Source organism: Nannobrachium achirus, assembly GCF_963921795.1.
Source record: "Nannobrachium achirus genome assembly, chromosome: 21".
Taxonomy (NCBI): domain Eukaryota; kingdom Metazoa; phylum Chordata; class Actinopteri; order Myctophiformes; family Myctophidae; genus Nannobrachium; species Nannobrachium achirus.
Genome location: NC_137828.1, coordinates 42,921,708 through 42,949,485, shown reverse-complemented (window position 1 = coordinate 42,949,485; position 27,778 = coordinate 42,921,708). Strand labels below are relative to the sequence as shown.

The window sequence follows — 27,778 nt, the reverse complement described above, 5'->3', positions numbered from 1 at the left end:
CCACCACACAGTTGACCAAGACAGAAGCAGAACCACAGACTTCGATCAGGATGGAAACTCTGCATGCTGTTGCAGCAGCAGCAGCAGTCTCCTCATTAACATTCCGTGGCCGTACATTCGCCACGAAAAATCCCACAGTCCTCCTCCTCCTCCCTCGTGGGTGGGTAGAGGCAGGGTGGGTGGGTGGCACCGCGACGTACTGCGCACCAGTCAGACCACGCATTTATTAATCTGTAGATTAAGATTAGGCAGGCTGTACCCGGCTTTGGTCACACTCACACAGTGTCAGTCACTCAGTCACACTGACACACAGCAGCACATTGCCGTTAATAAACCAAACACGGTAGTTTGTACTGTAGCCGGTGTCATCATCATCTATTCACAGCATCCATAAGAGAGAGGAAAGGTGGACAGTCAGACGTCCAGTGACGGAATAGGGGTGTTGCCCAGCCGGACAAACTGCAGGTTCCCCAGAGGGAATCTCTCCTCTCTCACACGCACGCACGTGCACTACAGTTAGTTGAAGGTGGTCTCGGTGGGACCGAGAGCCTGGTGGCAACATGTGCGCTCCTCCTCGGCTCCTATGAAGTGACACAGCGGCTTTTTCGGCGGTCGTTTCTCACGGATCATACGCGGAGGACTGACTGGAGTAGCCCGACGTAACATCAGCAGCGCACCTTGGGTAAGTTAGTCCCGTCCGTTTTATAGCCTATGTCACCTATAGCCTATACTTTTAGGTGTTTTTGATGTCGCCCAATTGATACATTTTGGTGGTGCATTAAAGATCCTTAGGCGGTTCAAAACGACTCGTTGTGACTGTACAGGACATACCGCATCTATAAGCTGTTTCGTCAAATATACGCATTGAATGGCATGGCTGTTGATACGGCTGTCATGTGAATATATATTGCAGCTCTTTAAGAGACGCACACTATTGTACCTGCAATATATATTCACATGACAACGGCTACGGGGTTTTTTGGGGGGGCTGTTGTCATCAGCATCGGTGACTTGTTTTTCATAATGGAATGATTAGGCAGGCTATATGCATCATGTCAAGTTTTGTCAATGAAACGCCATTGAAATGATGTTAGGTGTCGATCATTAGCCGGCGACGAGGGAGCCATAACCTGATCGATTTCCCAGATGACATGGTGTTAATATTGATAAGCGATACAATTTAGGCTACACAATCCTCTTCGCGGATGCTCTGTAGCACTGTAGCAGTGGTGGAAAAAGTAGGCCTACTCAAATGTTTTACTTAAGTAAAAGTATTAGGCCTACTACTGCAATGTAGATGTAGTGTCTGTTACAAGTATAGGTAGTAAATGCCTCTGAGGTGTAGTGGGAGTAAAAGTATTGGAAATTAGAAATGGTCAAGTAAAGTAAATACCTCAATAATGTAGAAAGTACTACAGTAGCCTACTACTGTTCTCTCAAGATTTCCTAAATCACAAATGGCTCGTGGGGTCCCCAAATGATTTTGGGTGGGGGGTCCTCTTAATGTGCAACATTGTTTTCTCAAGTCAACAGTAACAAACCAACATACAGTGTGTACAATATACAGGGTCTGCAAATTTCTAAAGTTACAATTTGATATAGGCTACTTTTAAGACATTTGTATTACCTTTTAAATGAAGAAATACAAAAAGGCAAAAACATATAAAAATGTGTCAAACATTGGCCAAATTGTCAAATTTTACTTAAGAAAGAGTATATATATTTTTTAAATCCACTAGCTCCATGGTGTTATGAGCTTGTAGATCTGCTATTTTCACAATATGTATCCGTGGAACAGAGTCGAACTAAATGCAATCCAAGCTCCTATAATTCCAAGGGGGGGTCGTGGCCTGAAAGGTTTGGGAACCCTCGATGTCCAGTTGTCCAATGTCCATGGCTAATCTCACTTTAGGGCAGGGAACAACTTTGTGTAGCTCCCCACACACACAAGAACTATTAGCCTACCACTTAGGTACCACAGTCTTTTTTTATGGTTGGAATTCCTCATCTTCATACTTGGTGATCACACACAGTTCATCAACACCAAAGTTAAAGCTGCACTGTGTAACTTTCCTCTTCTACCCTGGATTTGAACCTGGTTTCCTGCCCAAGTGCTGACATTTTTACCATAGGGATAATGGAGCGTGCCTGCTTGCTCAGGGGATACATTGAATCTTTATCATCAGGTCAAAATTGTAATGTAAGCCAAGGTCAAGTGTAAACTGGTGTCTTGACACATTTCTGAGATTAATTAATCTGACGTACTTGGTCATGTTTTAGCACAGTTCCTTTATTCACTGTTTCTGTAGTAGGCCCCCTATTGCATGTGCATGAAGAATCTATGAAAGCTCAATGTAGATAATGTTGGATATGTATATTTGAAGGCAACTTTGCAATATATCAGCTTGTTTTCATAGCCTTGGATCAAGACTATCATAGATGTATTTTATCGAGTCTGACTTTTGCTTTTGTATCATTGATACGAAAGCAAAGGTCAGACTATAAAAAAGCTTCATCTATCGTCTTGATCCAAGGCTAAGCGGATGATATCTTGGTGGCAAACGAGTCATTGCAACGAAATAGCAGATGATTATCATTAAATGACAACTGTGGTCGATGAGCCGTTCGTTACATTGTGCCATTATTAGTGAAAAACGCGTCATGAGAATAAGAATAGTATCTGAAGTGTTGTTTCTCTTATAAAGGCGGTGGCATCAGTAACAAAGAACATAATAGGAGGGACTCTCTTAAAAAGTAAGACCACCAGCGACCAGACTGTCATCATCACCAAATACCTCCTTTCAATGGAAAAGTTTCCACTTAGTCTCCAAGGACACAGTGTTGCTGCAAAGAGCATTGTAAGTAGTATAGTTAATTGAACCTGCAGGCCGCTCGCTCCATTGTGACTGGAATGTTTAGTTGCCTCAGAAAGAACCAGCCCCAACTTTCTTTGTTCTGGGGGACAACCCTCGTGTGTGTGAGTGTGTGCGTGCGTGCGTGCGTGCGTGCATGCAGTCATGGGGGAGGGCTTAGGGTCAACAAAGGGCGTTGACATGTGTGGCTGACAGCTTCCTTGGGTTGAGCTGACATGCTGTGATGCTGTGAATGGGTATTAGACAACATGTGAGCGAGGCACTTAGAAAATAATCATCTGTGTTGCTTTCGACAAGGATGGACATTAAAAAGCACATGGAGGGAATTGTTCCCACCCTGTGCAAACTTTCTTATGATGTATCTTGTCATCACCATGATGAATCAGATGATCACCTGAGAGGGCCCTATGCTCCCAGGGGAAAAGGCACCCACAAATAATGCAATGCAAATCTTATATCCCCCTACCCCATATAAGGTTACATGCTGTGACGTTTTGTTTTGATTTAGGCTATTGAATATATTATTAGTCATAAATGTAAATCGCACGAGATACAGTAAGACATTAAAGCTAAAAGGATAACACGAAAGTGTCCTGGGGACTTGTTTCCATTGAGGTCCTATGTATTAAATTCATCAAGTATAGCACAAAAACATTAAACAGTAATGCTTGTCATCAACAAATACAAAACAGTATACTGTATGCGATTATTGTGTTCATAGGAGATGAGTCTTCAGCCGCGGCTTGTGATTGGCTGAACCCGAGGTAGGTAGTGAGGTAGTAGTAGGTAGGAGGAGGTAGTGTTCACTTGGACCGCGCGGAGGTGCCGAAAGTCGGGGGGGATGAAGATTTACAGAATCGCAAATCTTTGTCCCTATCGGGACATAACTCGGACGGCGCTGAGTAGGATCAAGCAGATTTTGCAACACTCGACACAGTGACTCGCTCGCTTTAGCTCGCTCGCCGTTGTCTCACGTGACTCAAGTCCGCTTGAGACGCTGCATCTCCGTCGTCTCCACCGAAACACAAGAGCTCCCTTACATCTCACCTCCTACAGAAACAACTAGAAGCAGTGCTCTTCCGAGCACAGGTCTCCACCAGGCCATGCGTCCTGGTGGTGCTACTGTATAATAGACCAATGTAAAAAGGCTGGAATATGTTCTTCACCTTAGACCTTTCATGGCAATCGGACACTGCATGCATGATTTGAGGCATTGTGTTCCAAAAATGTGTTTTACATAAGTCGGCCTCCTGGTGGCGCTATAAAAGGCTGATGTGAAAAATGCTGGGAAAGGGTTTTTCCTTGGCCTCTAGGGAGTGCGCTTACAAAGTTTGAAACTGATCGGTGGAGTTATAGGTAAAACCACAAATCGGCCTGTTATAGCGCCACCATGAGGCTGATTTCAAAAATTTTAAGTGGCATTTCTTCTTCGACCTAGTGGGAACGTGTGTGCGCAATTTCATGATAATTGCACTTTGCGTTTGGGATTTGAGGCATTTTGTTCCAAACGGCTCAATCCTACAAACTTTGGAAGCCAATCTTAGCCACTCAGGATGGAATATGAAAAATCGGACAGATCCGTGTCGATCACATGACTGTCGAGAAACTGTCTACCGATTTGTAGGATTTTTGGACAAAATCTGTAAGAGTAGTGCACCGAAATGTGTTTTGCGAACATCGGCCACTAGGTGGCGCTAGAAAAGGCCCATTTGAAAATTTTAGGGCAGAGGTTCTAGATTGACATCCAGGGAGTGTGTGTGCTCACTTTGGCAGCGTCCGGGCCAACGGCGACTGAGATTAGGTGCTCACAAAGATGGAGTTATAGGTAAAACCACAAATCGGCCTGTTATAGCGCCACCATGAGGCTGCTTTCAAAGATTTTAAGTGGCATTTCTTCTTCGACCTAGCGGGAACGTGTGTGCGCGATTTCATGATAATTGCACTTTGCGTTTGGGATTTGAGGCATTTTGTTCCAAACGGCTCAATCCTACAAACTTTGGAAGCCAATCTTAGCCAATCAGGATGGAATATGAAAAATCGGACAGATCCGTGTCGATCACATGACTGTCGAGATACTGCCTACCGATTTGTAGGATTTTTGGACAAAATCTGTAAGAGTAGTGCACAGAAATGTGTCTTGCGAACATCGGCCACTAGGTGGCGCTAGAAAAAGCCCATTTGAAAAATTTAGGGCAGAGGTTCTAGATTGGCATCCAGGGAATGTGTGTGCTCACTTTGGCAGCGACCGGGCCAACGGCGACTGAGATTAGCTGCACACAAACTGCGAGGACACACACACACACACGGACGGACACACGGACACACGGACGGACGGACGCACGGACGGACGGACGGAGGGGAAAACATACTCTCCCCTCAGCCTTCGGCTGGTGGAGACAATAATAGCATACTCAAAAAGCATACTATCTGGGCACTTCATAAATGACTACCCAAATAAAATAATGGAGCACTCGACTGGTCTGCACGTTCTTTATTGCAGGAGTGACTGGCGTTTTGATGTTTAACACATCTTCCAGTTTTGACTCTGAGGAAGATGTGTTAAACATCGAAACGTCAGTCACCCCTGCAATAAAGAACGTGCAGACTAGTCGAGTGCTCCATTATTTTATTTGGGTAGTCATTTGAAGTGACCAGATAGTATGCTTTTTGATACAGTTTGTCCTTGTTGAGCACCTACGAGTCCTTCTACTGACTCTCTTGGCTGAAGCGCGCAGACATCTCCTTACTAATAATAGCATACTGCATGTACAAAGAAGGAAAAGGAAAAACGGCAGCAGTGAATGACACCTCCTTTATATTGGAATTTGCATTTACCCCCCCTTGTGGTCTCCTGACCTGATAGATGATTTTTCTGTCCAGTCTTGAAAGAAACCAGTGATTCACATCTTTTTAATGAATGGATGGTGTCTGGTCATTCTACTGTATTGAAAGGCTAGCCAGTTGAGTAGTCTTTGTGACTGAAGCTCCTGCCAGATGTGCCCTAGTAATAATGAACCCTCTTTTACGATCTTCTCTTTGCAATCTTGATCCAAAATCGTGGTCGACTGTACCTGCTCGGTATTTTTATACATGCCACGGTGCATGTGTATGATGTACTGCATCATACACCTGTGTGGAAGCAGGTGCATTTAACATGTTTACCGGTGTGCACACATTTACTCAGGTTTTGCTTTGAATTATATATGTATGTATATAAACAGTATGTAGAGTGGGAGAGATATACAGAGAGATTATACAGTACCTGCTGGGCTCTCGGCCAACTGTCAGGAAATCCCAGTGGGATTGCCATTTTGTTTGCATTGACAGTTCCTCCTTAATAGTAGGCTAATGTTAATCTATTTATGAAAGTGGTTGGTCAAATGTTATCTCATGATCTCAGTAGGAAAGGTAAGTAAAAAATGAAAAGGGTAATTGTTTATCAAGACAGATAAACAATTACTCTTTTGATTTTTTACTTACCTTTCCTACTCACTTACTTACTTAGTTGCTACAATAGTTGCTTGGTTAATTTATTGACACGTTTTTAGCATTTCATTATTAGAATATTAAAGCTATGTTTCTGTGAACGGTGCCATGGCATTGGTCCGAAGGTTCATTAGTCCGAAGGTTCATTAGTCCGAATTTGTTAGAATACTATGCCTAACTCTAACCCTAACCCTAACCTCAGTAACCTTAACTAAATTCGGACTAATGGACCTTCGGACTTATGGGCAGTCCCCCTGTGAACTTGGTGTCAGTGAGGCCTGTGTGTCAGAGTGACAGGGAGACAGGGAGATGTATGTGTTATTCCTGACCTGCCGTGTACAACCTCCTGGTTGTGTAGAGTGATGGAGGGCAGAGGGTCTGTCATTGGTCTGTCATAACCTACCACTGAGAACTGTCTACTGCAGCCAGGGGTCTTCAACAGGGGGTCCGGGACTACAAGCTCCTGCTTCTACATCTGCTATATTCTGCAAAGATGTTTGGTGAGGAAAAAAGAGCAGTCCAGGGTGAAAGGTCAAGTTTACATGGTAAAAAAGAAGTGAAGGACCGCACACCGTCTCGAAGCTCCCCAAATAAATTCATTATAGAAAATCAGCGGAATAAAACACAACGTTAGGCCTAAACGTTGTGTTTTATTCCGCTGACTTTCTATAATAAATGTATTTGGGGAGCTTCGAGACGGTGTGCGGTCCTTCACTTCTTTTATGCTGCTCTTATTTTTTGGTCCAGCACCCGTCGTAGTCTCTTAGGATGTGCGTATATCCACCGACAGCCCAAGGGTTAGCCCCTAAATGTCTGATAATGCAAATGAACACGAATCCTCCACAGATAATAGTGCTGTAAAAAAAAGGAAAAAAAAGAAAACATTTCCACAACACTGATCATACAACTCATACAAGTCTATGAAATCGATGAAAATGTTTAATCTACATCACAAATTTATACAATATGTTGTGGGGGTTCCTGCTTAATTTCTTTGATCTAAGGGGTCCTTGAACTGAAAAGCGTTGAATACCTCATGGTCTACTGTCAAAAGTAAAGGGGATTTTTGAAAGGGCCAGGCAGCAACTATGCAGTGACAATGCAGAGACAGCGTTTTTCATTTTATCACTGATGTCAGGAAAGAGTCTGCATATCCATTTGGAAAACACCCGGAAAGAATCCTAACTTTCCCACCCAAAGCTCCGCTCCTCCCTTAAACAAACTTATCAGTGGATTGTTCCGGAAAAAGGAAAATCTGGTTTCTGATTCTCTGCACACAGTGCCTGAAGTGATTGTCGTTACGACACCATGGGAAAGTGTTAAGAACACAGGTCTTTGTAATTTTTCTGGCCACGGACCTCTTAGCTGAGAATGAAGTAGGGACCCGCCCCACTACATATTGTATACAATTGTGTTGCAGATTAAACTTTCATAGATTTCATAGATGGCTTCATAGACTTGTGAATTAATGTTTTATTTTTTTGTAGTTATTTTACACACACACACACACACACACACACACACACACACACACACACACACACGCACACCTCTTTTCTATTGTTATGTTGGGTTGGGTTCATGTTGATTTGTGTTTTCAGACATTTAAGCACTTAAACCCTTGAACGCTTTTTAAACTTGACCTTTGGCTCTGTTCTTGGTCTGCTCTTTTTCCTTTTACGCCAAGCCAAAAATAGCAAATCTACAAGCTCACAACGCCTCTTAGCGCAAGGCACAAGCTGCTATTTTCAGCTAAGAATAGGGATGCTAGGGTTCATGTAATGTAAAAAAGAAGTTCATATCACACAAAGATTTGGCGGCATGCTTTTTGTAACTCTGGAGACCCCCTAAGTGTCTCAGACCCCCTGTTGAAGACCCCTGCTTTAGAATGTTGCTACATGCCTCATAAGAGTCCCTCATGACTGGTAGAGAATGGTACACAGTAGTACAAGTGGAATTTCAACACTTCCCTGTCCCCTCCTGGGTAAATATGGCCCCAACAAACTATACAGTAGTACAGCTCAGGCCAGGGTGGACTTAGCACCTTCCTGGCTAACACACACTGTGTGTTGTTAGCCTGTGTGTGTGTGTGTGTGTGTGTGTGTGTGTGTGTGTGTGTGTGTGTGTGTGTGTGTGTGTGTGTGTGTGTGTGTGTGTGTGTGTGTGTGTGTGTGTGTGTGTGTGTGTGTGTGTGTGTGTGTGTGTGTGTGTGTGTGTGTGGAGAGAAAAACAGGATTTCATCTAGTAAGGAAAGGAAGGAAAAAACAACCTTGGCTTCGCTGTGTCTTTTCCTGCGTTTTCGAAATGCCAGGCAGCATTAACTGAAGTCCCCCCCATCCGAGAGAGGGGGGGGGGGGGGGTGTACACTTGCTGGAGCCACAGGGATGTGGTGCCACACTGCTGGAAACGTGTTTGTTTGCGATGATGGACGCAGCACCATTCAACCAGGAAAGAACAAACTAACCCCACACCCCACACTCCCCACCCCACAGCCACTTACGATCCTATCGGCTACAGGGAGAAGTCCCATAGGAGATGAAAGGAGCCTGGGCTTCAGTCAAGCAGAACCTCCTCGGCTTAACCGGGAGATGCTAGGGAGAAAAAAAAACTGTCTCCTTTCCCAATGGTGTTGACATTTGGAAAGCCATTACAGTCTATACTGTAGTATCAGAGCGACTCCATCTGGCGGTTGGGGGGCTATCGGGAGTGAATGGAGATATACGTACAAGTAAAGGTGACGCGCACAAAAGACTGGTGGCAGCTACAGTATAGCTCCCATACACTGCAGTGACCACAAGAATACCTAGCAAGGGACACACTCGCTCCCGTTTGTTTCGCGGACCGACTTCCCCTCAGCGGTTTCTTGTAATCTTGTATTCGTTTTACTGAGGTTAAAGAAGTGGAGCCATAGTTTTGTACTTTTTCTGTTTTGTATGTGTCTATGGAGTTAACATTACTCTAATAGACCCCCAGGTGTGGTTATAATATGCAAATATGTCTTCCCTGTGTATTTTTGGTTACTTCCTGAAAGCTGAAAGCCTCTGAGTCAAAAGGCTCGACTGAAATACACTGATATAATGACATCATAATATCAGCCCCTCCCCTTTTTACCACACAACAACACTTTAGGTGTGGCTAACTTCAGCTGGGTCAACACTCACCTGACCACCAGGCATACTTAACACATTGGGTGCCCACGGTGATTCAGGGTTTATCACGGCACAATGTCTTTAAGGTTATGAAAACTTTTAGGGTTCTGGATAGTTTTACTACTGAGGTTAACTTTAGGATTAAGGTTAGGTTTAGGCATAGTTTTACTGAGCCTAAAGGTTAGGATAGTTTTACTGAGGTTACATTTAGGAATAACTATGTGGCGACCGTTCCAAGGTCGCCGGATTAGACCTGGGGCCAAGCGTTCTTGTATTTGTGTGTGTGTGTGTGTGTGTGTGTGTGTGTGTGTGTGTGTGTGGGGGGGGGGGGGGGGGGCAGTTGTCGTTAGTAATGGATAACTAACCATTTGGAATGATTAAAGCACGATGAGATAAGAAGTGCAGTGACCGGCTGAGCATGAGGACGCTGGACAGTGTGTTTACAAAGGGGGAAATTCCTGGCATTCCTCCTCAGCAGCCATGCCACTCCGATCTCTACCTCCGCCCTGTGATCTGATGGTCACCCTCTGTGCCAATGGGGTCCCGGGGGGGGTAGAAGGGCCCCAGAGCTCCCAATGTGCAGCCAATGGATGGATGGATACTACTGTAACTTGGTTACATAATGTCGCTGTCGGGCCAGAAACCTCTTGTCTCCATGTTTTGACAGATCTTTCGTAATTTAACACCCTATCTTGATCACACTGCAGCGAAACGTGAACACATCAAAAGTAGCACGTTTTGAGCTTGTTGATCTGATACTTTTGATGCTTTTGAATTTGAATCCTGAAAAGTAACAGTTTTGGACATAATGAGGTTTCCACCCGACAGAGACGATAAGGTGGTTTTTGGAGAGACGCAAGTTAAAGACTAGAAAACTCTGGAAGATCTATGAAACAGTTGTTCTTTTAACCACTTAAACCTCAATACTTAAATCCTTACTTTTAGTAAACACCATCTGAGTTGTCGCTGTGCTTGCACCGCTTTTTTCTTCTATACGCCAAATCTCTTCGTCCCAAAAGTTGTCAATCTACAAACTGCAACAAATTGCGTCTCAACCAGTTGTGACTTGTGAGCTTTGTGGATCGGCTATTTATAGCTCCTCAGAATAAGGATGCTGCTGGGGTTCAAGTGGTTAATCATAAATTTGGTGTTAATTTATTTTGTGGTTTTCCTCGTAGGTAGCAGCACGTGTTTGGTATTGTGTTTTTAAAGATTTGTTTTGGGGATTTTATGCATTTATTGATAGGACTGACAATAGCAAAAGTCGTCAGGATCAGGACTCGAACCTGCGACACGGGTAAATTGGAGCTGATAAATAAACAGAACAAGAATACTCATTTGTGGTGGTGATAAAATGTATAGACGACGTCATACATTTTCCCCCTTTTGTAAACACACTGTCCCAGTGTCCACATGCTTAAAGATTCCTCTATACTATTTAGGAATCTTTGACATGTATTTTAAACCCCTTGTTAAAAGGAAAGAAACAAAAGGCAGCTTTTATGGTCAGGTATTTAACCTGCTTATGTCAAACTAGCGGATGATCCCCAGGCAGGCACTCCGTTGACAACCTGGTCATTCCCAGTGGATTTCACTGGATTTAGTGGTTTTACTCCTCGTTGCCCCCCGCTCGCTGCACAAGCTTACACAAACTTGGACTGAAACGGAACACTTAGAGCAGGGGTCTTCAACGTTTTCAGGCCAAGGACCCCTTAGTTGAGGGAGAGTCGTTGTCGGGTGGAAACTTTTTATGTCCAAAGCCTTCCTTTTTTTGTTATTATTTGAAAACCGATTTAAAGTAGTGAAAATAGCAGATCTACAAGCACACAACGCCTCGCATCATTACTTTTGTGCGACACTTTTGTATAATGAAGTAGGGCTTTAATTTACAAAAAAAAGTACAAATTAGAAACTTGGAGATACAAGGTTTCTACCCAACAGTGACAATATATTTTCATTGTTTGACAGCACAATCATCAGTGTATTTTGGATTCATGTTAATGTGAGTTTTCAGATATTTAACCACTTGAACCGTCTTTACTTAATAAACTTGACCTTTCACTCTGGACTTAGTCAGCTCTTTTCCCCCTCTACAACAAACGACTTTGCCGAAAATAGCCGATCTACAAGCTTGTAGATCTGCTATTTTTGGCTAAAGTTCTCAGAATATGGGCGCTAGAGTTCAAGTGGTTAATATGAAAAAGGAGAAAAAAGTTTATATGACACAAAGATTTGGAGGACCCCCTGTAGTAACTCTGAGGACCCCCTAGGGGTCCCGGACCCCCTGTTGAAGACCTCTGACTTAGAGGATGTATGTAACAGCTCTGTTGCTGCGGGGCACCCTGCGGGCTCCGCAGGGTGCCCCGCACCATATCCATAGGTCCATTATTTATTCCGCGGACCACCATTTGATTGAGATTTAGTATCTCAGACCCAAAACGTAGAATATTCTGTTAGCGTTGGATATGATTTCGAATTCCCTGCTGTGTTGATATGGTTCCATAGGAGAGATAACCAGGGAAAACGTTGAGCTAAAGAACGATTCTTCTTCATTCTCTAGTTGTTGTGTAGACTAAATTAAAGTTGTACTATGTAACTTTTTTTATAAAACAAATCTTAAAATTCTCCTAACTATTAAAACACAAAAGTTTTAGAAGATCCGCGCCGTGAATTTCAGCCTGTAAAGCCTTCTCTATATATGTAAACTGAGATCCTTGCCGGGGACCGGATCTCGCGCCAAAATTGCGTCATCACACTACCGGCCAATCACAGCGAGGGTTATACAACTGCCGGCCAATCACATCGCATCTTGAAGTGGGGTCGCCATTTTGTTGTCGCCGGTTTGTACCATCCAGTCTCTAGGTAATTTCGCCTACCAGGCAGGGTGAAGGAGTGTATCTCTGGAATTACTGAACGCACAGGAACAAGGGACCCCTCCAAAGATAGATCTCAGCGAGGTGGAGGCAGACGCGGGGGTCTGAAGGTACGAAAAACGGCCGAAAGACGCGGACGCGACCGCGGTTCGCTATAGGGCTAATGACCACTAGGTGAGCAACTTACACAGTATGGCTTTAAGTAATGCAGATGTTTAACAATAATTTTACTCTTGAGAGCGTAAAATGAAATTTGGTTTAGTTTTAAAGGTCTATATCAGTGTTCATTTTAAGACTGAAGATTTTTGATATTTAGTCCTAAGACTAAGACTAAACGATTTCAGAAGACCAGTATAAGACGACTAAATGGTGTGTTATTTAAAACAGAATTTTCTATTTTTTTCAGCAAATTCAAAATTTGCTGAAAAAACTAACACTGATAAGGGATTCATTTGGTTACCAACTCTTCATCACATGGAACCCCCTCAAGGACCACTGGTGGACCAGGACCACTGGTTTACCGGTATGTCATTACAATGTCCTCTACAAGTAGTAGAGTAACTGTTGACACTGTGACATATAGCCCTGTTTTCACAGAGCCAAAGTTCATGAAGTATAGTGGACATTTTGATGTGGCTATATACTTTACCGTGGCACATAATACCCTCTCCACAGCTCTTTCCTGTGTCTTTAACCAAATGCGGTAACACTTGCTATGCATCCCATGTCTATAATGCATATAACATACTTATAATAAGTATAAGTAGCCTAGTAATAATTAGACATGGGATGCATAGCAAGTGTTACCCAAAATATTGCACTTTTGAATCCACTACGTTTTCTCAGAATCAAATGAAAAGATAGCCCCTTGAGATGCACAGCATCTCATTGAGGGATCTTTCATTACATTTTTACCACACATCTTTGTTTTTTGAAGAAAATTATGATTTTAGAACATGCTAATTCCTCTTAACTCTGTTAACCTTTGTACATGGAAGTCATAATGCTAGGCTTAACTTAAGTCTTTATCCCCTGGAGTCTGGACCGTCAGACATAATACAAAATTGCCAACTTATTCTGTGCACCATTGTCTGATAAAGGTCATATAATGGCTATTTTCTGTAGTGACTGCATCTTTATGTTGAAAAGATCTGAGAGAGATGCCCCTTAAATTCAGAAGTGAGCTGCTTATCTGAGAGAACGTAAAAAACAGCTACAATATAAGAAACTGTGACAACATTTTCTGTTTGGAAACCGATGCGTGGAGGAGCTGAGAGGATCAGGATCAATCTGATGAAGAGCGTGCTGCTCGAAACATCACAGATTTTTCTGGTGCAATAAAAAAGGAATTGATCATAGCGTTTTGATCATAGCGTTTTAAGTATTTTGTCATTATTTTTATAATATTTGTTTCCATCTTCGCTCAGCACCTGCTAAATTTGGGGTTTGGGATGTGTATGACTGATCTTCTTTTTCAGATGTTTCAGGGTCAATGAGCACATTTTCTTTTATGTTGTTGGTGCAGATGACTGCATTTTTACTTTAACCATAATTTTATGCTTTAACTATAACAAAAAATGCAGATATACAAGCTCACAGCGCGGCTGCGAGCTTGTGGATATGCCATTTTTGAAAAAGTGTGAACATTTGTGCAAGTCTTTGACTATTTTTGACCTGAGTCTTAATAGGATTCTTGAGGACGGGGGCCTGGAGGGTGGAGGTGTCGAAGTGCTGCCCCTACAGCCTCTGCTCCAGCCCCTCGGGGGTCATGTGACTGAGGAGAACAATAGTCAGGCTGATTACAGAGTGCAGGTGGGGGTGAATGGAACTGGCAGGCCGTGGCTCAGTGTTGCCATTTCCTCTTATTATAAGCCACTTGTTTTTTCTGTAAAGTTGCTTGTAAATATTGGTTATTGTTTTTGTTTTTTTGCTTCTTTTTAAAGTGCCGTTAGCTTATTTGGGGCTTGCTTCCTTGCTTCCCAGTTCCCATCTGGGAATAAATATGTGCCAGAGACCCCATACCAGATTTGTGTTGTTAAAACACACACATGCTTACAATGCATCGCATCTCGTCACGTTGTGAGCTTGTAGAACAGCTATTTTTTAATCGCCGACGTATATAGTTTTAAAGTGCTTTTTTGTGGCCTGTTAGAAATCTGGTTGCTTATTTCTCTCACCAAATCTGGCAACAGTGCTGCGACTCACTTTGTGGATTAGGAGTCCAAGCTCCTCAATGCATGCAGGTCGCAACTTCTGCTAAAGGGGAACCAAACCTCCAACCCCTCCCCTCTCTCTCTCTCTCTCTCTCTCTCTCTCTCTCTCTCTCTCTCTCTCTCTCTCTCTCTCTCTCTCTCTCTCTCTCTGAAGTGGCTAGTTTCCTAGGTAACTTCTGCCGGTGAATGTGTGTGCATTCCTTTTCCGTGTCAGCCTCTGAACAACTTGATAATAACACTGCACTGAGAGAGAGAGAGCACCGTTTATATTGTACAGCAAATCAATGTCACTCATACTTTTTATTCATCCTGTCTCTATCTTTCTATCTGTCTGTCTGTCAGCCAGACCACCGTAGGTCGCATTTACTATAAAAACCTGCAGGACCAGTGACACCTCATCCCAGCTCAGCAGTAGGATATAGCTGACCTGTTCTGACATCACAATGATCAGTGATGTTAATAGGTTTTTAATGTAATGAGTCCCGGGACCCCAGAAGAGTTTTTCGGATGAGTCCCAGGGATATTTTATGGGTCCCAAAAAAATTCAACGCCGCGGAGATGGGTATCGTTCACCTCTGAATCGATACGATACCTTTTTCGATACCTGGGAATCGATACGATACCTTTTTCGATACCGTTTTCGATACTTTTTTATGTATTATTATTATTATTACTACCCTTATTATTACCATTATTATTATTATTATTAACTTTTTTCTATAGGCTATTTTACACACCACAATAGGTTATTAAGGCCGTCTAAAGACTGAGCTTGTAGATCGGCTATTTTCAAAATGTTTGCCTATTTCTTATATTTATTTTACAATTTGGCTAATGTTTGAACTTAGAACTAGGATTTCTAAATACACTAGGCTACAGACACGCATTTAATTATATTTATATCACTGGGACCCCAATTTATATTACATTTTAAAAAACTAGAGTAGGCCTACAAATGGAACAGGTCCATTTGGTTCCATTTGTTCACCGAGTAACAGACCCATTAAGTTTCCAAAAGATTCCCTTTTACTTTGCTATTAGCAATATAAAACGTTTTTATATTCAGCAAAATGTCAGTAATGGTATTGTCTGCCTCTCATTATTGTCAAGGAAGAAAGTACCGCATGTCGCTGCCTTGCTTAAGTTTCATCAAGGCAAAAAAAAGCACCCTAAGACACACACCAAAAGTTGTGTGTGCGGGGGAAAGAGGAGGGGCAGCCACCGTTGCACAGAAATCACTTTCACTTTCAGCTTATGACAAACGGCAGCTTTTAATCAATGCACAAGGATTTAAGGACATTATATTTATAATGATTACAAGAACATTCACTACCTGTAGCTATGGAGTAGGCCTACTCCGTTGGAACCTACTCTGTTGGAACGGAAATAAACTTGTACGTGCTGTTAGACAGACAGTTGGCTCCTCTCCTCTCCGCAGGTTTAATAGGAAGCAAAGACAGACACCACGGTTTGATTTGATCATTGCGTAGTCAATTATGAAGGGATTTCAAAAATGTAAACGTCTCCATATTGCTTGGGAAGTCTACTTAGCAGAACATCGCGGCCGTTGCGATTCGCTAATCGCTAATGTTTTTCTTTTACCGCGATGCGGTAAATTATGGATTAATAATGGAGGCGCGTCCCCGGGACCCCAGAAACAAGACGTGAATGCGTCTCTGGGCGACATGAACGCGTATTTGACGCGGGACGCGCACGTAATGACATCACTGAATGATGTTACAAATTAATTCCGTCCTTGTCCCTTCTTGATGACATCAGATCCATGATGTCATCAATACACGTCCTTGTTCCTTTTATGCCCATACATGGACATCTCTGATGTCATCAATATAAAGCCCATATCTGGGAATGCCCATATATGGACATATTGTGTCAGTCTTATGTGGTCTATGACGTTTTGGGAAAACAGTGGACTCATTTTGGACACATTTTGTCCAACTTAAACAACCAATCAGGTCTGTGCATTTTTTTTTTTGGGTCAAAGTTGATCCCATGCCAAAGCGCCAGCGCTCGCCGAGCAGTCTGCTGTCAGGCGGATGCGTGCACACGCCCATGTGCTCATGTGTAGGACGAGGTCGCTTCTCTATCTAATTGATTGATTAAATACTTTATTAGTCAGAAATGTAAAACAGCACGTGGTACAGTAAGACATAAAGCTAAAAGCATACTTTAACAAAAAAGTCCTTGGGGCTCATTTTATAAAGCATAACATTATTGCATAAAAAAAGTACTTGTTCTCTTCAACAAGTAGTCCTTTCTGTCTGTCTGTCTGTCTAGTGTATGACCAACATAATCCAGTGTTTTATTTAGGTTAGGCCTACCATTTCAAAGCAGATTGGACATTCTGGCTCAACCCCGATCTACTGGCTAGACTCATGGGATAGGCTCTGCAGATTAAAGAGGCTACCATATGCCCTCATGCTAGGGACTGGGAGCCTGGCCTAGGGGAGCACGCCCCCATTTAGACCTCAAACGCATTATTACACATTATTACTTTAACCATTATTTTATGCTTTAACTATCAAAAAATAGCAGATCTACAAGCTCACAGTGTGTCACTCGGTGCCACGCACTGTGAGCTTGTAAATCTGCTATTTTTCAAAAATCTTGCATGTCAAGGACCCCCAAAATGATATGTATTTGGCCACGGACCCCCATCTCAAAATATTTTGTTCCAGGGACCCCCAGAAGCAAAACTTTTGTGACAAATGTTCGCTTTGAAAATACATATATTCAAAGATTTGCATACATTTCACGACTTTTCAAAAATAGCAGATCTACAAGCTTGCAGTGCGGCACTCGGTGCCACGCTGTGAGCTTGTATATCTGCTATTTTTCAGTGTAAAATAATTCCAGGTCCTACTGGGTTTTAAAGAGGCTACCATATGCCCTCATGCTAGCGGACCCTTATTACGGTATTGGCTCCTGTCACTGTAGCCGCTGCTGATCTGAGATAAGGTGATTGACACGGGATGAGCCCCCACCAGTCTCAGTTTCAATACCCGTTCATCAGTTTTAATAGCTGCCATATGCACCCTATAGCATTCACCCCAAATCCCCAGTAGTTCCTTTTCCAGAGATATACTGTAGGGTAGGCTACTACTACTCACACAGTGTTCATTTTGTCAACTGAAACTATAACAAAAAATGTTTGTCGACTACCTTTTTTCCACTGACGAAAACTAAATAAAAACTAAGCTATGATGACTAAAACTAAGACTAAATATATAATGTCGTCAACAAATAAAAACTAGACTGAAATGTTTTTTGTTTTTTTTTGCGCTCTGAAAATAGCAGATCTATAAGCCCACAATGTGTCCCGCTACGACTCTTTGTGAAATTGTAGATCGCCTGTTTTCAGCATGATGTATGATGGACTCATAACCTCATTCTCCTCCAAATAAACACACTGTACATGTTTTACACGCACGCACGCACGCACGCACGCACACACGCACACACACACACACACACACACACACACACACACACACACACACACACACACACACATATTTATTTACTGTATGAACTATGGATCTTTTTATTGGATAACATAAATAAAAGAGAAACTTAACCATGTTGCTGTTTGGGAGGGGCTTACAGTATATGTACAGTATGTAGCAACATATTTGTTTTATAGGCTAATTTCTGATTTAGCCCTATTCTATAGGTTAGGCCTAAATGGGTTAAGAAATTCCATAAATTAGAAAACACATTTTTAGTGAAAATAGCCAATCTACAAGCTCACAACTCAGCACGAATCGACGCGTTGTGAGCTTGTAGATGTGCTATTTTCACTAGTTTGAGATAAACATCTCATCATATATGTTAACTCCTCTGAGTTCACTTGAAATCACAGTGATCACGGCAGCCTGGCCGGCAGCCACCCCTCTATTTACTACCGTGAACTCCATGTTGGTTCCGCTGAGGGTATACTGTAAGCCCCCCATCATCTCCACATACGGCTCATTTCATGGCTGCTGGGTTGTCTGATTGACAGGCTGAGGAGGTAGCCTGGTGGGCCTGATGTCTCTTTAACCCCATGGACACCTCTAGTGTCTTGGCATGACAGCGCGTCACACATTTTAGATATCAATTATCGGACGTTAATTTAATTGTGGGGAAGCCAAAATCGTGATCCTGATTAATATTTGATTAATTGCGCTGGCAGACCTACAACAAAGTGCTATACATGGTATAAGTGGTTAATGCGTGCAGTGTATACTGTATACTGTATATTATGTATTACGGCCAGGAGGAAGGTCGCCAAGCTCTCAGCGAGGTCAGTTGAGGTAAACCCAAGCCTGTAGTAGTTGGTATAAAAGCATGAGGATCGCTGCCTGGAAGGAACATTCATCAGAACAACGCCTGGAGAGACGGAGTGCACTCTGTGCCAGCAGCATCTGGGTCATCAATATGTCCCTATACACGGACAAATGTGTCGCGGCAAAGACTTGTCCTTGTCCGTGGCAAATTTTAGATTTTGGTTTTACATGAAATTATAATGTTAAAGATTATTTTGATCACTGAATGTCAGTCTCCAGGTTTTCTTCAGAATTCAAAATCCATTCAGAACGGGTACACATTATTGCGTATCACTATTTTATGCGTTAACTATTGAAAAATAGCAGATATACAAGCTCACAGCGCGGCACCGAGTGCCGCGCTGCGAGCTTGTAGATCTGCTATTTTTGATTCTTCAGAATATGTATGACACTGATTCACTATTTGTACACTTTCAGAGTTACATAGCAGATCTACAAGCTCAATATTATTATTATATATATATATATATTTTTTGCACGCCACCAAGTATAATAGGGCTCAAGCGGCGCACAGTGGTGCAGTCGGTAGTGCTGTCACCTCACAGCTAGAAGGTACTGGGTTTGATTCCCCTGAGGACGCAGGGGGACGTGTTTTCTTTCTCTTCTACGTGTCATCAATGCCTATACCCTAGGTGGGGTTGGCGAAAGGGCCTTTCTGTGAGGAGTTTGCATGTTCTCCCCGTGTCCCCTAGGGTATGTATACTGGCACCCCCTGGCCAGCCATGGCACCTGATGGAGGCGAAAGGAACTGGTTGGAATAACGTGTTCCTTCCACGCGCTCCTACCGGGGAAACTCCCCCTGTCAGGTGAAAAGAAGTGGCTTGGAATCCTCATGCATAGAAGGAAGCATGAAGTCAGTCCGTTGCTCTCCCCAGGTTGGCAGAGGGAGTGTTGCGCCCAGGATTACATTAGATAATTGACACTGGGTAAAAACAAAGGGTTACAAAAATCGTGGGATAAAAAAAAGAGAGAAAAAAATACCTACGTTTATTGGTTCTAATGTCGGTTTTGATATATCTTCGGTTAATTACCCAGCCCCTGGCCTATTGACTGCCTCTAGCTTACTGGTTGCAGTAATAACTTAATAATAAGAAATAGCAGATCTAGTAAGCTCACAGCGCTTCATAACGCGCCGCGCTGTGAGCTTGTTGATCAGCTATGTTCAGCTAAAGCTTCCCCACGATAAAAGAAAACAGAAAGTACACTAGTATAGAGCCCTGAGGGACACCCTCAGGGCTCTATAGAACTACCAGTCTGTTGGCGCCTGTCATCCCCAATTAGAGGGCACTTATACGTTTTTTTAACTCTCTCTCTGTGCGTTCTCTCGTCTTTTCTTTGTCTATGTCTCTCTTTCTCTCTCTCTATCCAGAGCTTCCGCGTCCCTGGAGGGTTGTGGGGCAGACAGAGTTAGTTGTCTGCTAATCTGAGGCATAGCATTAATGTTGAATAAAGATGGAACGAGGTGTCGAGCGCCGCAAATTAATTTCCGTACACAGAGCTGACGATAATGAATAAAGCTCCAAGGAGACACTGCGATAAACACACCTGTGTGGAACATAGCATGCCGACACGATGCCGACAACAATGCACAGTGGGGGAAGTGTATACTGCAGGGTAGAAATACTCTATTACAAGAAGAATACTCTATTACAAAGTATTTTACGATACGCCTTGGTGAGTCTGGCTCTGGTCCATTTATCTGGAACGGACTGGACTTGGCTCTCAAACACGCGCCTAGAGCGCTGCCTGGGGGTTTCGTTTGGGGGTCGATGTAGCCTACTGTACTCTGTGAATGACACAGAAAACTCTACAGTAGGCCTATGTGTGACGCTTTTAGATGCTGGAATGGTGACTGTGTGACTCCCTCCCTGCCTTCCTCTCTCCTCCCTAAAGCGGGTAGACTCCCCTTGGAGGAAGGAGGAGGAAGAGATGACTTGGCATTTTCTTTTTGGGGGGGAGGATGGGGGTGGGGGGGGGAGAAGCTGCAAATTAATTGGGCAGAGTGGAGTGGTCGCCCGGCGGACTATATTTGTGCCAGCGGGAAACACTGCAGATGGTTGCGGTATATATACTGTGCAGTACTGTATGTCAAACAGGGCCGTAGCATACGCCAGTTTGCTACGGTGTTTCTCTCTCTCTCTCTCTCCCTCTCTTTCTCTCTCTCTCTCTTTCTCTCTGTCTCCATCTCTCTCTCTCTCTCTCTCTCTCTCTCTCTCACACACATGTACTCTCTCTCTCTCTGTATCACTCATAATCTCATTCACTTTCTCTATCAACACTGAGTAATATTTAAAGTTGGTGGACTATTACAGTAGGAGGTGCTTTTCCACGTCTTTCCCTATCCCTACTACCGTTTCATAACATAGGCCTACTGTACATGCGTGTGGACACACAATAAGTACACACGCACGTCGCACATACACACATGCACATCACACGCACATCACACACACACACACACACACACACACACACACACACACACACACACACACACACACACACACACACACACTGACACACAAAGCGTTATTGTCTGAGGCACTGCAGTTTTGTCATCGGGGAAATTTTCACCACAGCAACTCTTGTGTCAGTTAAAGGCGTTGATGATATGCGGGCTGCAGTGTGAATAATATGGTCAATAACATCCTCCTGCCTTATTATTGGTTGATGCAAAACACCTCACAGATGTGAAAAGGGAGCAGAGATTACAATAACAAAAGGAAAGGAGCAAGCAAAGATTTAAAAAAGGCATAGTGCAGTCGCTCCCGACCTTTTCTGAAGGAGGGCCCACTTTAAAATCCTTAAAAAGCCACAACATTTTCAGATCACATTTATTTTAATGATCCGACAATTGATTGTGTTCTGCCATGCATCAATGGAAATAGTTTGACTTTTAAGATCCTATTTATCAGTAGCACAATGACAAGTCAAGAATGAAATGCCATGCCTAAGTATTTGATTTCTCCATCAAGCATCTATACTGGAGCAATTGGTGGCAAACCTAAACCAGAATGTTTAGCTACATATTCTCACAAACACCTCTCACAAACATAGCCACCACGTCGAACAAACGTGAAAATTTACAACTGTGCCTAAACCAGAATGTTTAGCTACATATTCTCACAAACACCTCTCACAAACATAGCCACCACGTCGAACAAACGTGAAAATTTACAACTGTCCACATTTTAAACATGCCACTCTTTGAACCGCATTTATTTCAATTTAACAACATCTCGCCTCACGCAGAGCAGCCAGTCCTGACATAGTATTCTGAACATTCTGGCCAGTGCTGAAACGTCAAAATGATCATCAGGGTATCAACTTACAGAGGGAGGGAGGGGGAGGGAGGGGGGAGAGGAGCTGAGCAGAGTAGAGTATCGAATTACAACAGAGGGGGGTGTGTGTGTGTGTGTGTGTGTGTGTGTGTGTGTGTGTGTGCGTGCGTGCGTGCGCGTGTGTGTGTGCGCAAGCGTTTTTTTTTTCCCCAAATTTTTTTTTTTCAATTTTCTTTTTTTTTTTCAAAAATGTTTTTTTTCAAAAAAAAATTTTTCAAAAATTTTTTTTTTCAAAAAAATCTTTTTTTCAAAAAACTTTTTTTTTCTCAAAAAACTTTTTTTTCTCAAAAAACTTTTTTTTCTCAAAAAACATTTTTTTCTCGAAAAACTTTTTTTTCTCAAAAAAAGAATTACCCATATTTGGCCATTACACACACCACACTGCCGCAACATGGCGGTGAAGGCCGCGCAGCGGCCTGAACTCTAGACCGGGCCGCAAACTTCTAGTTACATAGAATGGAGAAAACTGCAGAATGGAGAGGTCTGCAATTTCCCCTTTTCTGATGGGACAATATAATTCGTTTTTATAATGTTATATAATACTAATAAGACGCCTCAGGGCGACATGCGACCCAAGGTCACGCCAATTCTTGGCCATCTGGCCAGTGATGTATATCGGACCAGTTACCCATATATGGAGACCCCTGGTACACATATATGGAGATCCATGTACTGTATATGGAGATATAGCCTGATTTCAAGACTCTACGCTGGAGCTTAAGAGTCTGAGCCTGTCTGCATACTATTTGATTGAAAAGGGGAGGGGATTTCAAATTTGAAATTCCCAATCACAAGCGATCTGGTGGGAGGGGTTGTGTTTGACTTTTGCACACAAAACAATCCCTCCTCCCCCTCCCCTCAATGACATGCACCCAACAGGTCACTATCTTTGATGTTTAACCCTTGCTTTGAATTCATTGGTCGGTTTCGCTCGGTTTGAGAGGTTATCGTTAGCAAGAGCCACGTCATATGACACATCCAGACCAAGAGATGCAGTTCACTCAGAGAGTGGGCGGGTCTATTGGCTGGAGCCAGGCTAATGGAGATATGCTGTGAGAGCCCAAACATGCTTACTCAGTTATTCTTTGTTTGAATGTCTATGACATCTGACATCATACCTTTTCATGCCCATACATGGAGATCCCTGTCTGTAGAACCAGCCACACAGATATGGGCTGTCTTGGCCATCTGTCTTGGCCATATACGTTCACATACTAATCAACGACCTACGGTCGCAATTATCATTAAAATAATAATAGTGTTTTGCCAGTCATTTCGGGCCGGCCCACTAGGCAATATCCTCACGGCCGAATCTCTGGCATGAAGAAAGAAAGTGAAAGCTGGAGAGAGAGCGAGAGGGACAGTCTGTCTGTTGCTCTTTGCACCAAGCAGTCTCCAGGGCCAGGGGTTTGACATTTAACTACCACAGCTGCAAACAGGCCAACCGAATACCATTGACATTCATTCTGTCTAGCATACTTTCCCTGCGCTATAGGGTGCATTTTGTCTTCTGGCCACCCCGAGGTCCCCGACACCAAACTGAAGTTTCAGCACCCATCACCGGTCACTTTCTGCCAGCAAATAGCATGGCCTAGAGTCTAGTTGCAGCATCCCTCCAGAATAGTGGACATTTTACAACTAAGTAGTAGATGATTGGCAATCTGGGAACCCCAGATACCGTTTCAGTCTGAAACGGTAGCCTGTATATTTCTGAACCAATCAGAGGGTCTCATCCCATTGAGCTATGGGGAGGTATTGGTATCAAAGGACTACTGATATCAAAATACACAAAAATGGGGAATGAAATTGCATCTATTGACACATACTGTAGTGTCCTTATGACCACAGATAAGCTCTAAAAGTGTGAAAAACATTTTCTTTTATTTATTTTTTTCATTTCACCACGTCTTTAAGACAAGACAGACGTATTGTAAGACCCTGTGAATGTGAATATGGGCATCAGTCACAGGAAAAAGGCGCTCATTGTATTTTTTTCCTGCTGACACGCGGATACGTTTGCCATCAGAATAGAAGAACACACATCAACCACATCCTGGCTGTTTTATCACTTCATCGCAAACCAGTGTCTGTGAGCAGAATGTCACACAAATCACTTACCAGCTCAGCTGTTTTCACACCTAAGTCCATCTTCAGCCTATACTGCTGCATCCATAGTCATAAACACTGCTGACGATAACTCTATGATGTTGTCTGGCAGAAACCTTGTATCTCCGTATTTCCGTAAATGAATACCCTACTTAAGTTTGTCAGTTTCACATAAAAGTAGCAAAAGTAGACAATCTACAAACTCACAATGCGTTGCGTTGTTTTGATTGATTGATTGATTGAATATTCTATTAACAAATTGCAAACAGTACAGTTACACAAGTAATGCTAAAAGGATTACTCAAAAGGCCCCTGAGGGATTATTTCCATTGTGGTCCTTGTGAGCTTGTAGACTTTTTTGTCATGAAGTGAAAGTGTTTAAGAGAAAGTTGCTAAGACTATCTGTCAGTTTTATAAACATAGAACCAATTAAAAACATCAAGAGCTTGTGACTAAATAATAACTACAAAGGCGTTCTACGGCGCGGCTCAGCCTCCACGGCTAGTCGGGTGCATCACATGAGCGGGGACAGACAAATGCAGAGGAGAGAGACACTAGAGCAGCTCAGACAATTCAAGCCTTTTATTCAGGTGCTAGTACAAAAGATAATGACTAAGAGTCATTATCTTTTGTACTAGCACCTGAATAAAAGGCTTGAATTGTCTGAGCTGCTTCAGTGTCTCTCTCCTCTAAATATTAACCAGTAAGACTCCCTAATCGGGAGATAAGCGACCGTCAGGTCGCATACACAAACTTTAGAAGGCAATGGTAGCCAATCAGGAGGGAATATGGGAAATGGGACAGATCCATGTTGATGACATGACTTTAGAGATACCGTGTACCGTGATTTTAGGGCAAAAAATGTGTTTTGCAAGAATCGGCCTCATGGTGGTGCTAGAAGAAGTCCATGTGAGAAATGAGTTGCCAAGGAGTGTGTGTGTAAATTTTGGCATGGATAAGGGCAACAGTGGCGGAGATATGAGTGGAGCAAAAGTGTGACGTGACGTGTGTGACTGACAGACTGACAGACAGACAGCCGGTGGAGGTTTTGATAGTAACTGCGACCTGACGGTCGCAACTACATTTGATCCATTGGAACACAGGTTATTTTTTTCCCTTTTACAGAAAAGTAATAGTTTTGGACATACAGGGTTTCCACCCGACAGCGACGATATACTGTATGTGTGCATGCGTGTGTATACCTGGCGTGCACATGTTTTGTGTGTGAGCGATTGCTCTACTGCTGATCTGAACTGATCACCATGCTGTTTATTTATTCATTAATTCAACCATATGAGCGACAGCACCGCCTCACCACCGTGTATGCTCCATCCTCTGGTAATTACACATCTGCTGTTGGTGCACTTTTCTATACCTGGAGAGCAATTCAAGCAGTGACATGCTCTTGTAAAGCACACACACGCACGCCACGCACATGCACGCACGCCACGCACATGCACGCATGCCACGCACGCACGCACGCACACGCACACACGCACACAAACACACACACACACACACACACACACACACACACACACACACACACACACACACACACACACACACACACACGTTGCATGCATACCCATGTATTAAAGTCCTCAGTCGCCATGACTGATTTCAGTCATTTGGATTCCATAGCTAGGAGCCAAGCATGTCTTCTATGAAAGCCCAAAAATAGTCGATATACAAGCTCACAATGTGTCGCTTGTGAGCTTGTAGATCAGCTATTTTCAGTTATTAGTTATTTTAATATCAAAGAGTGTTTGAAGTGGTCAAAATAGCACTAGAATACATGTTTAAAAGCATCTTCCAAATACCTAAACATCATCATTAAGATTTTATTTTTGCTTTATTACATGCATACCTGTACATACTCTCTCTCACACACCCACGCACGCACGCACGCACGCACGCACGCACGCACGCACGCACGCACACACACACAGACACCTTGCATGCATACCTGTACACACTTTCACACACACACACACACACACACACACACACACACACACACACACACACACACACACACACACACACACACACACACACACACACACACTCTCTCTCTCTCTCTCTCTCTCTCTCTCTCTCATTCCAGAAGGCGGTGGTGGGTGCCTCTCGGGGCGTCCGAGCCCACGTTGTTAATTAGTGAGCTGAGTGGTTGTGTTGATTGCTCCATTATTTCTCCGGTAAGCATCCAGTAGAGACGTAGTGATAGATGATGCTGCACGTCTGACACTAATCCACGCTAAAGCTCCTGACTAATGACAGTAGCAGGAGCTTGTCAACACCACATGTGTGACGACCTACCGTGTAATATGGGGGATGTTGTTGCCTAAGCTCTGGCTTGAGTGGTGAGAGGAACCTAGACCAGGGGTCTCCAACGTTTTTCAGGCCAAGGACCCCTTAGCTGAGAGAGAGAGAGTTGAAGCAGGAACACTCACTACATACATACTGTATAAAACTGTGTTGCAGATTACACTTTTTCATAGATTTCATAAATAGCTTTATTATAGACTTGTGTATAGTGTTGTGTAGCCCCATATAGAACCTCACCCGTCGCTGCATAGTGTTGTGCTCCGAGATGAGGTCCTATAAAGGAACCCGAGCGCTGGCCCGGACTGCCTCCACATCGTTGGAAAACACTCGAAACGAAATTTTATCCAAAAAGTAAAGGTGGTTCCGAGCTCCCAGACTATGGTTTTCCAACTACGCCGTGGAGGCAGTCCGGGCTAGCGCTCGGTACCTTTATAGGACCTCATCTCGGAGCACAACACTATGCAGCGACGGGTGAGGTTCTATATGGGGCTAAGTGTTGTGTTGCATTCATGTTAATGTGTATTTTCAGACACTTGACTCCTCTATACTTAGAAAACTTGTACTTGGTCTGCTCTTTTTTTCTCCTCCTACGCAAACCTCTTTGCCAAAAATATCCTATCTAAGAGCTCACAACGCCTTGCAGCGCGAGGCGTTGGGAGCGTGTAGATATGCTATTTTCGGATAATTCCCCTCAGAATAGGGATGCCAAGGTGGTTCAAACGGTAAAAATAAATTACAATCACAAGATTTGGTGGCCCCCCTGTACTAGTAACTCTGAGGATCCCCAAGGGGTCCCGGACCCCCTGCTGAAGATCCCTGACCTAGTCTCTTAAAAGATGACATTACACTGCGACACTAGACCGGTAGACCCCAGTAGCATACAAGTCGCATAAAAGTGTTACGAAATATTATTAGCAATGATCAACGTACATGACTAGATCATATTTATGTATTGGATTCAAATGGTCTGAATGAACATAAATTAGACAAATAACATTAATAAACATATTTTTTGCGATTTGGAGCTAAAATAAAATTGGACTTGACTTTCAGGGGC

General features: G+C 43.2%; 1 protein-coding gene across 2 annotated transcripts in view; it reads left to right on the top strand.

The window, feature by feature from the left end:
* Positions 1 to 412: 412 nt before the first annotated feature.
* tmem108 (transmembrane protein 108) overlaps positions 413 to 27,778 on the top strand; it is a 93,869-nt gene continuing 66,503 nt past the window's right edge. The window contains exon 1 of one of the 2 annotated variants that reach the window (XM_080752233.1): positions 413 to 682. The gene's annotated coding sequence lies outside the window, so the exon portion shown is untranslated. Of the gene's footprint in view, positions 683 to 14,060; positions 14,194 to 27,778 lie in introns of those variants that run through there. The other variant, XM_080752234.1, reaches the window with a different exon arrangement.